This window comes from Vombatus ursinus, unplaced genomic scaffold, assembly GCF_900497805.2.
Source record: "Vombatus ursinus unplaced genomic scaffold, bare-nosed wombat genome assembly UNPS02014852.1, whole genome shotgun sequence".
NCBI lineage: Eukaryota > Metazoa > Chordata > Mammalia > Diprotodontia > Vombatidae > Vombatus > Vombatus ursinus.
This window is the reverse complement of record NW_020954630.1, coordinates 3792715-3800051: the sequence shown is the minus strand read 5'-3', so window position 1 is coordinate 3800051 and position 7337 is coordinate 3792715. Positions and strand designations below refer to the sequence as shown.

The following is a 7337-nucleotide window of genomic DNA, read 5'->3' as shown; positions in this document are numbered from 1 at the left end:
TCCTAATTGATATTCTTAAAGTATTAGTCTGATCATGTCATTCCTCTCCTCAAAAAGCTTTAGGGGCTCCCTATTGTCTCTAGAATAAAATCCAAATTCTTCTCTTTCAAATTTTAAGCCTTTCATAATTTGACTCCAACCTATCTTTACAGATTTATTTCATTTTACTCTCCCTCATACACCCTATATGCCATCCAAATGAGCATATCTGTTATTCCCCATACATGTTATTCTATATCTTGTCTCTATCTTTGCATTGGCTGTACCTCATGCCTGCTTAAAGTACTATTGTCATATTTTTCTTTGTAACCCCAGTTCCCAGCTCCATACCAAACTGAGCTCTTAATAGATGCTTGAGAAGTAAACAGGCCTAGAGTGGGAATGAACACCGAAGAATGTCAGGGAGAGAGACCAACTCCACCTCATGACAACAGACCACAGTATATCTCCTTCTTATTACTACTCATGTGGATTGAATAGTTTTTACCTAACTATATATTAGGTGACCTCATTTTCTTTCTGCTCACGTCTCTACTATTCCTAGTCTCCAGTCACTTATGTCTCAGCATTAATTCTAGATGTATTTAGTTCCTTTAAAAAAAAAAAGCAATTACATTGCCCAAGTATTTTTACTAATAGCTAGGGCAAGAGGATAAAAGAAAGGCTAGCTCTTCCAGAGAAGGCTCTCATGCTGCTGTTGCAGCCATGTCTCTTGTAACCCCCAAGAAGTTCCAGCACATATTGAGAGCGCTCAACACCAACATTGATGGACGGCAGAAAAGAGGTTTGCCATCACAGCCATCAAGGGTGTGGGTCGAAGATAAGCTCATATAGTACTGAGGAAAGCAGATGTTGACCTCACCAAGAGGGCTGGTGAGCTCACTGAAGATGAGGTGGAGCATGTGATCACCATCATGCAGAATCCCTGGCAACACAAGATTCCAGACTGGTTCCTTAACAGGCAGAAGGATGGAAAGGATGGAAAATATCGCCATGTTCAGGCCAACAGTCTGGACAATAAGCTGCGTGAAGATCTGGAGCTACTGACAAAGATTTGGGAACATCGTGGGCTTCGGCACTTCTGGGGTCTCCGGGTTGGAGGGCAGCACACCAAGACTACAGGCCACAGAGGTCACACTGTGGGTGTGTCCAAGAAGAATAAACAACTTCACTGGCCTTGTCTATTAATAAATAGTTTATATCAAAAAAAAAAGAAAGAAAGAAAGAAAAAGAAAGAAAGGTTAAAGACTTGAGAAAGGCACTGAATTATGCTCAGAGCATTTATTTGTATAAAATTTGTTTTTGAGACTTATCTTTAAATAGAACATGTAAGAAATGCTTATTATAAAGTGTTTTTTATAAAAAGAAAATTCATGTTTGTAAATGTTTAAGTGGGAAGTTGAGAAGAAAATCTCAGCTAAACAAATAACACAGTAAGGGGAGCTGGAAAAGCATGGAGGAAGGAAAAGGTATCTGAATGGGAAAGAAGACTGGTAAAGAGATGACAAAGTCTAAAGAAGGAGTCAAGCCAGGAGTAAGCGTATGCCCAAGTCAAGCCCCAATGCAGCCTGTCCCACTTGGATAGTGATCGTATGTTCTTCTGAGAAGAGCATCAAGGAAATTGTGGAGGTTTTCTGTGTTCCATATATATATGTTTCTGCCCTACACATGTTCCCTGCAGTCTGGGAACTAGCAAATATTCACCCAGGAAGATGGGCTATGATGACATGTAGTCACACACAACGGCTATCAAGTCATTCAGCATCCTGAGAACACAAAGGTGTCAGTGGTCACAAAACCCTACTACTTGGCCTTATCAGCACTGAGCTAATCATCAAAGGACAAGCTCAAAGCCAATTACAGTACCACAACTTGGCTGCCAAAAAGTCAATGACAATTCTGTTAATGATGGGTTCTAATTATTAAAGAGAGGCTCACTTCACAGGTCAATGGACAATGGCCTGCTGAGTGTGATACATCAAGCCAATCTCCAGGAATATCAAGGATGCCACCCACCTTTGATTGAGAAGAAGAGGAGAAAAACTAGAAGAGACGTATACTCAGAGTCCTTATGTGCTTAAGAGAGATGTAGCAGATAAATACCAAGTAAGAAGTGTAAATAATATCTAATAATACCTAATAATAATATCTGTTGTCACAAAGATGTCCCCCACTAAGCAAATCTTTCCTGATGATGATATTGAGACCAATCATGGTAGATCATTCATTTACCTAATGAATAAGCATCTATTTAGCAGCTATACTGTGCTAGGCTTTGGGTATACAGAGACAAAAAGCAAGCTAGCTCTTCCCTCAAGGATCTTACATTATGCAGGGGGGAACAGTACACACTCTTATCCAGATGCAATGACCAACTTATTATTCCTCATACATGGTATTTTGTCTCCCACCTCTGTAGCTTTGTACTGGCTGTTCCCTATGCCTGGAAAGCCTTCCTTCCTCACCTCTGACTCTTAGTTTCCTTGACTTTCTTCCAGACTCAGGTCAATCTCACCTTCTAAAGAAGGTCTTTCCTAGTCTTCCACCCACCCACCCACGCTGCTAGTGTCTTCCTTTCTCAATTTACCTCCCATCTAATCTATATGTCTTATATGTACCCAGTTATTTTCATATTTTTCTTGCCTATGAGAAGGTGAGCTCCTTGAGATCAGGGACTTTTTTTTACCTTTTTTTTTTTGCATCAGTATCTGGCACACAGTAAATGCTTAGTAAATGTGTATTGACTGATTCTAAGAGATATCAGTAATGTGGCTTTATCTTTCAGATTCATTGTAACTGCTTGTCTTCTTAAATGCCACTTTGTATGTCTGTACCATATATCCTGGCCTAGACCAAAACAGGAGCTAACTGTGGACCACATGAAACTCCTCCCTGCCTCCCAAATATATACATATATATATATATATATATGTATATATATATATGTATATGTATGTATGTATGTATGTATATGTGTGTGTTTATCAGGTTCATGAATCTTTGCTGTTTACACCAGGGCTCCCCTGCACTCCTGTGAGCCAATCCCAAACTTACTGAAAAACTAGGTGGGGCCCTAGTCAAAGATAAGAAAGAAATCTACTTATTGGGAGACCAGGAAAAGGAAAGAAGTTTTCAATGGTCTAACAAGGCCATTGAGCAACTCAACAGCTAGGAATGGAAAGGACAGAGTGGTGTTGGGTTCCAGAGCAAACAATGAAAAACCATATGCAGGTAATAGCCACTTAGACCCTCTACCTCCCATTCCTCCTCCCCACCTCCCCTACCCCCGCCCCTATGATTTCTGTAGAAGCTTTAAAGAAGTCATGTGGGATGGAATAATGGGAGACATAAAGGAAAAGGAAAGTAAGTATAAGAACCCCCCCCAAGCCCCAAAATAGGGTCATACTACCTAGGCACTAAAGAACTCATCCTAATTTGGCCAGGATTTGGTCAAGTGGAGTGAATGGAAGATACTGTACACAGTCACCTGAGGAAACCGTTTATGTAGGAGGTGGGATTATGGGATCCAAGCAAAGAGCAGAAACTATCCAAAGCCTAGAGACATTTTGACCCCAGACAATGAAAGAACTGTGAAAGAGCTATAATACTATTATCCAATCCCTCCAATTGCTGGGGAAAAAAAGAAACAGGAGGAAGTCAGAGGAATTCAGGCAAACTAAGGATATTAATAGCGATCATTATGACCAGATGGCCCCACAATACTAGCCAGAAATGTGTGTCAGTTACAGCACAGTGACGGAGCACCTACAAAGAAGTCAGCAAAAGATCAATGAAGTGTAAAGGTGGAAGAGAAGAGCAAAGATTGGAGGAGAGGTTGATGAAAGAGTAAAGAGGTACAAATGACCAATGAAAAGGAGGAAAAGCTGAGTACTTTTCCTTTGCTCTGCCCAGAGTCTGTACAGGTCCCTGGTGGGGAGGCTGTGGTCCACCAGAAAGAAGGAGGGAATCTCTTGGCTCTCTACTGAATCTTTACCCCTTTCTGAGGGCCCTACCTAGGGCAGTATTATAAGTTGTGAGGACTTTAGGAGTACCTGAGGGGAGACAGTGGCCCACTGTACAGGGAAGGAATGATCTCCACACCTACTATGGATTCAGGTGTGAGTATTTATCATACCCTTATTGTATAAATAAAACTTGCTCTATGGTTTGAAATCTTATGAGCCTGAATGCTTGTAAGAGGAGATCATGACCATCCTTAGTGGTGGAGAGGTTTCCAAACACTGACCACAGACATTCCTAGGTTCCACCTACATGGGAACAAATAAGTCAGAATTTTTGGATGTTCTTGAAGTATTTCTGGGTCCTGTATGCCCAGAGAGAGTTTCTGACACTAGGTGAACACAGAACAATATACAATCTCCTGATTGCCTTCCCTGAAGGTCTTCCAGCCAGTTCCATATACAACAAAGGAGAGAAGAGGAAAAATCCTAGACTACCACAAACATTAGAAGTTTCTTCTATCCTAACCTACCTTTTCATTTCCCCATGTTCCCACAGTACACTATAAGTCTCCCAAAGGATGGACTGGTTCATCTAGCATATGCCAACATGGGAAGCTATATAGAACTGATGAAAATATCTCCACCTCCCCTAAATTAAGTTTGAATGAACCTAAGACACTCAGCACCAGTGACCCTCCTACTTCCTCAAACTTTTTGTTAATAGGCACTTGGAAATGAGCTGTGGAAGAGCTAAGAAGCCTCCTTTTATTTTCTCTTTACACCTCCTGTCCAAAACATATCCTCCAAGGGTGTGGAAAGGGATGTCTACTGGTACAGAGAGAGGGGAATCACATATAATAAATGATAAGTTTCTGATAACTTTGCAATGTGAGACATTAACTGGGACTAGACCAAATTATTAGAGTACATCTTATTTTCATGCCTAAAGCAAAATCACTAAATATTTAGTAAGGATTTATTCTATGCCCAGTACTAAGAAAGATGCCATGGAAGATATGAAAGGAGAAAACCACTTCTCTGATTTCAGGGGCTCACTCTGGCATATACCTCCCTCCCTCACCCTGCAGATTCTGTGTCTTCCTTTCCTATTCATAGTTGCCCATGGGTATCACCTAAGCAAATGTGTTAAAGGAAGGAGAGGAGGTACACCATGAATTATCCCAGGTCCTGTATCCCTCCATACCCCTTAAGAATGCCAGGCTTGAAGGTTATACTTTACATTGAGTGGAATCCTACCCACAGTAGCACCTTCAAGTGGCCCAATCAAGGAGCTATAATAATAAAGTTCCCTCAGTGGCACACATTCATCATTGTCTTTGGCGGGACTGCACTTACCACTTGGAGAATATTAAGTTAACAGAGGAACACATTAAGTGCTGGTGTAAATTAAAAGCCAAATCATTCTATAATCAAATAGTCATTACTCTAAAAGGAATTACTCACTGGGAACACTTTTATCAGTTATTTATTGCCCTATTATATTATAATGGAGTATTTAATAAAAAAAATACATTTTATTGATTGGAATCTAACATTTAATTCAGGCTTACTAGACAAAGGCAGAAGTCCTGAGTTTATTTTTCACTCATCATGGTGGGTTTTTTTTCTACTCTTCAAACATTAGGGGCAGTAAAAGTGCTAGTTACCTAGTTACTAGTCAGTACCATACTGACCTCAACTATTAGAAACAGTATGGCATAGTGAGGAGACTGAAACTTACTAGATGTGTGACTATAGGCAAGTCACTTAAACTCTCTAAGCCTCAGTTTTCTCATCTAAAAAATGGAGATAACAATAACTATAACATTGTTACTGAAGCTCAAATGACATGGTATATGATAATGTGCTTTGCAAATTATAAAGTGCTACATAAATGTCAATTACATAAAGCAAGTGGTACCAAATATGTTTGGGGCAAGTTGCTATGAAATATTCCTTTAAATAAATTTTAAGACTAATTAAGTTTTTTTGGTGAGACACCTAAAGGAGAAGATCCATGAAGACCTTACTGGCAAGATTACTATTTAAGTTGAGTAGAGGGGAACAGAGAGTTGGGAAAACTGAAGCAAGGAGAGAATTGGGGAAGGGGATAGAGGAAGCCCACTAATGGTAGTTTTCTAATTTAACTGATTATTTCTTGATTGTCCCTGAGCTCAATTGTTTCTAATTGTTGAAGGTCCTCATAGCTTGGCACCCCTAGGAAAACCCCTAATAGACCACTCTAGTTATAACATTGGATTTTCCCACATTTTAAGAAAGTATCACTGACTCACCCTAAATTTAATGAAACACTAAAATTTTCACTTCTCTGTAGAGTAAAAAAAAATCATAGGTTTCCTGTGATTATCACTGCAAGAGGAAAGTGTTTAGCAAAAGCTGAAGACAGCAAGAATGGAAAGAGAGAGAAAGCAGAAAAAGGAAAGAAAAGGAGAAAACAGAGTGAAGTGGGAAGAAGAGAGAAGAAAAAAAGAAGGGACTGAAAAGGAAAGCAAGAAAAAGAGGAGAAATCAGTAAAACCAGAAGAAAGGGGTAAATGAGAAAAAGAGAAAAAAAACAGGAAAGAAGATGGAATAAAGGAAGAAGAGGGAAAGAGGATAAAATGGAGGAAAGAAAGAGAAAAAAAGAAGGGAGAGGTAGGGGCATAAGGAAAAAATATTCTAGATCCAAGGCTAAAGAAAACTTTAATAAAAATCACAAACTGCCTGGAGCAAAATGAACATATGTCATGGAACATTATATCCATTCCTAGTACTATGCTCTTCCATTAACCCTCAGAGAAAGGGCCAAGCAAGACAAACATTTTGAATCCTTCTCTTCGCTCTTTCCTTGAACTAAGTTCTTTATTCACTTCCCATAAGGCCTGGCCCTCTCATGGTATTAGTCAATTTAGACTCTAAAATTAAAATTTTTAAATGGGTTCATGTTTAAATGACTTCCACTAAACAATTGAAAGCCCAGATCATGCAATCAAAGTTCCTAGTTCAGTGATTCCACAGCCCCATAGCCTCTCATTTACTTTTGGTCCATGTCATGGGGCTACACAAGTATATCACCCTGTTCATGCATTCCTGCCAGGATGGAAAGTGGTAACCAGCATTGGACAGTTCCTGAAGGCTATACTGGAAATAAGACTGGGTAGAAAAAGTTAAACAGAAGGCAAACCTTCTCCCACATCAACCCCTCTCTATGAGGGCTCTTCTCCTTCTTAAGTTAGTGCTGTCCTCTCCAGAGAGGCTCTGATCTCAAGCATCAAAACTAGTTTCAGAAGCATTTTCATCTGAAGCCTCATCCCTCTTTATAGAAGGAAATGTTTGGTCACTTAAGAGAAGGATCATATATCAGTTTAAAAAAAAA

The 7337-nt window shown here is 39.7% G+C and overlaps 1 pseudogene; it reads left to right on the top strand.

The window, feature by feature from the left end:
* The first annotated feature begins 705 nt into the window (after positions 1-705).
* LOC114027105 lies at positions 706-2081 on the top strand (annotated as a pseudogene).
* The last annotated feature ends 5256 nt before the right edge of the window (positions 2082-7337 follow it).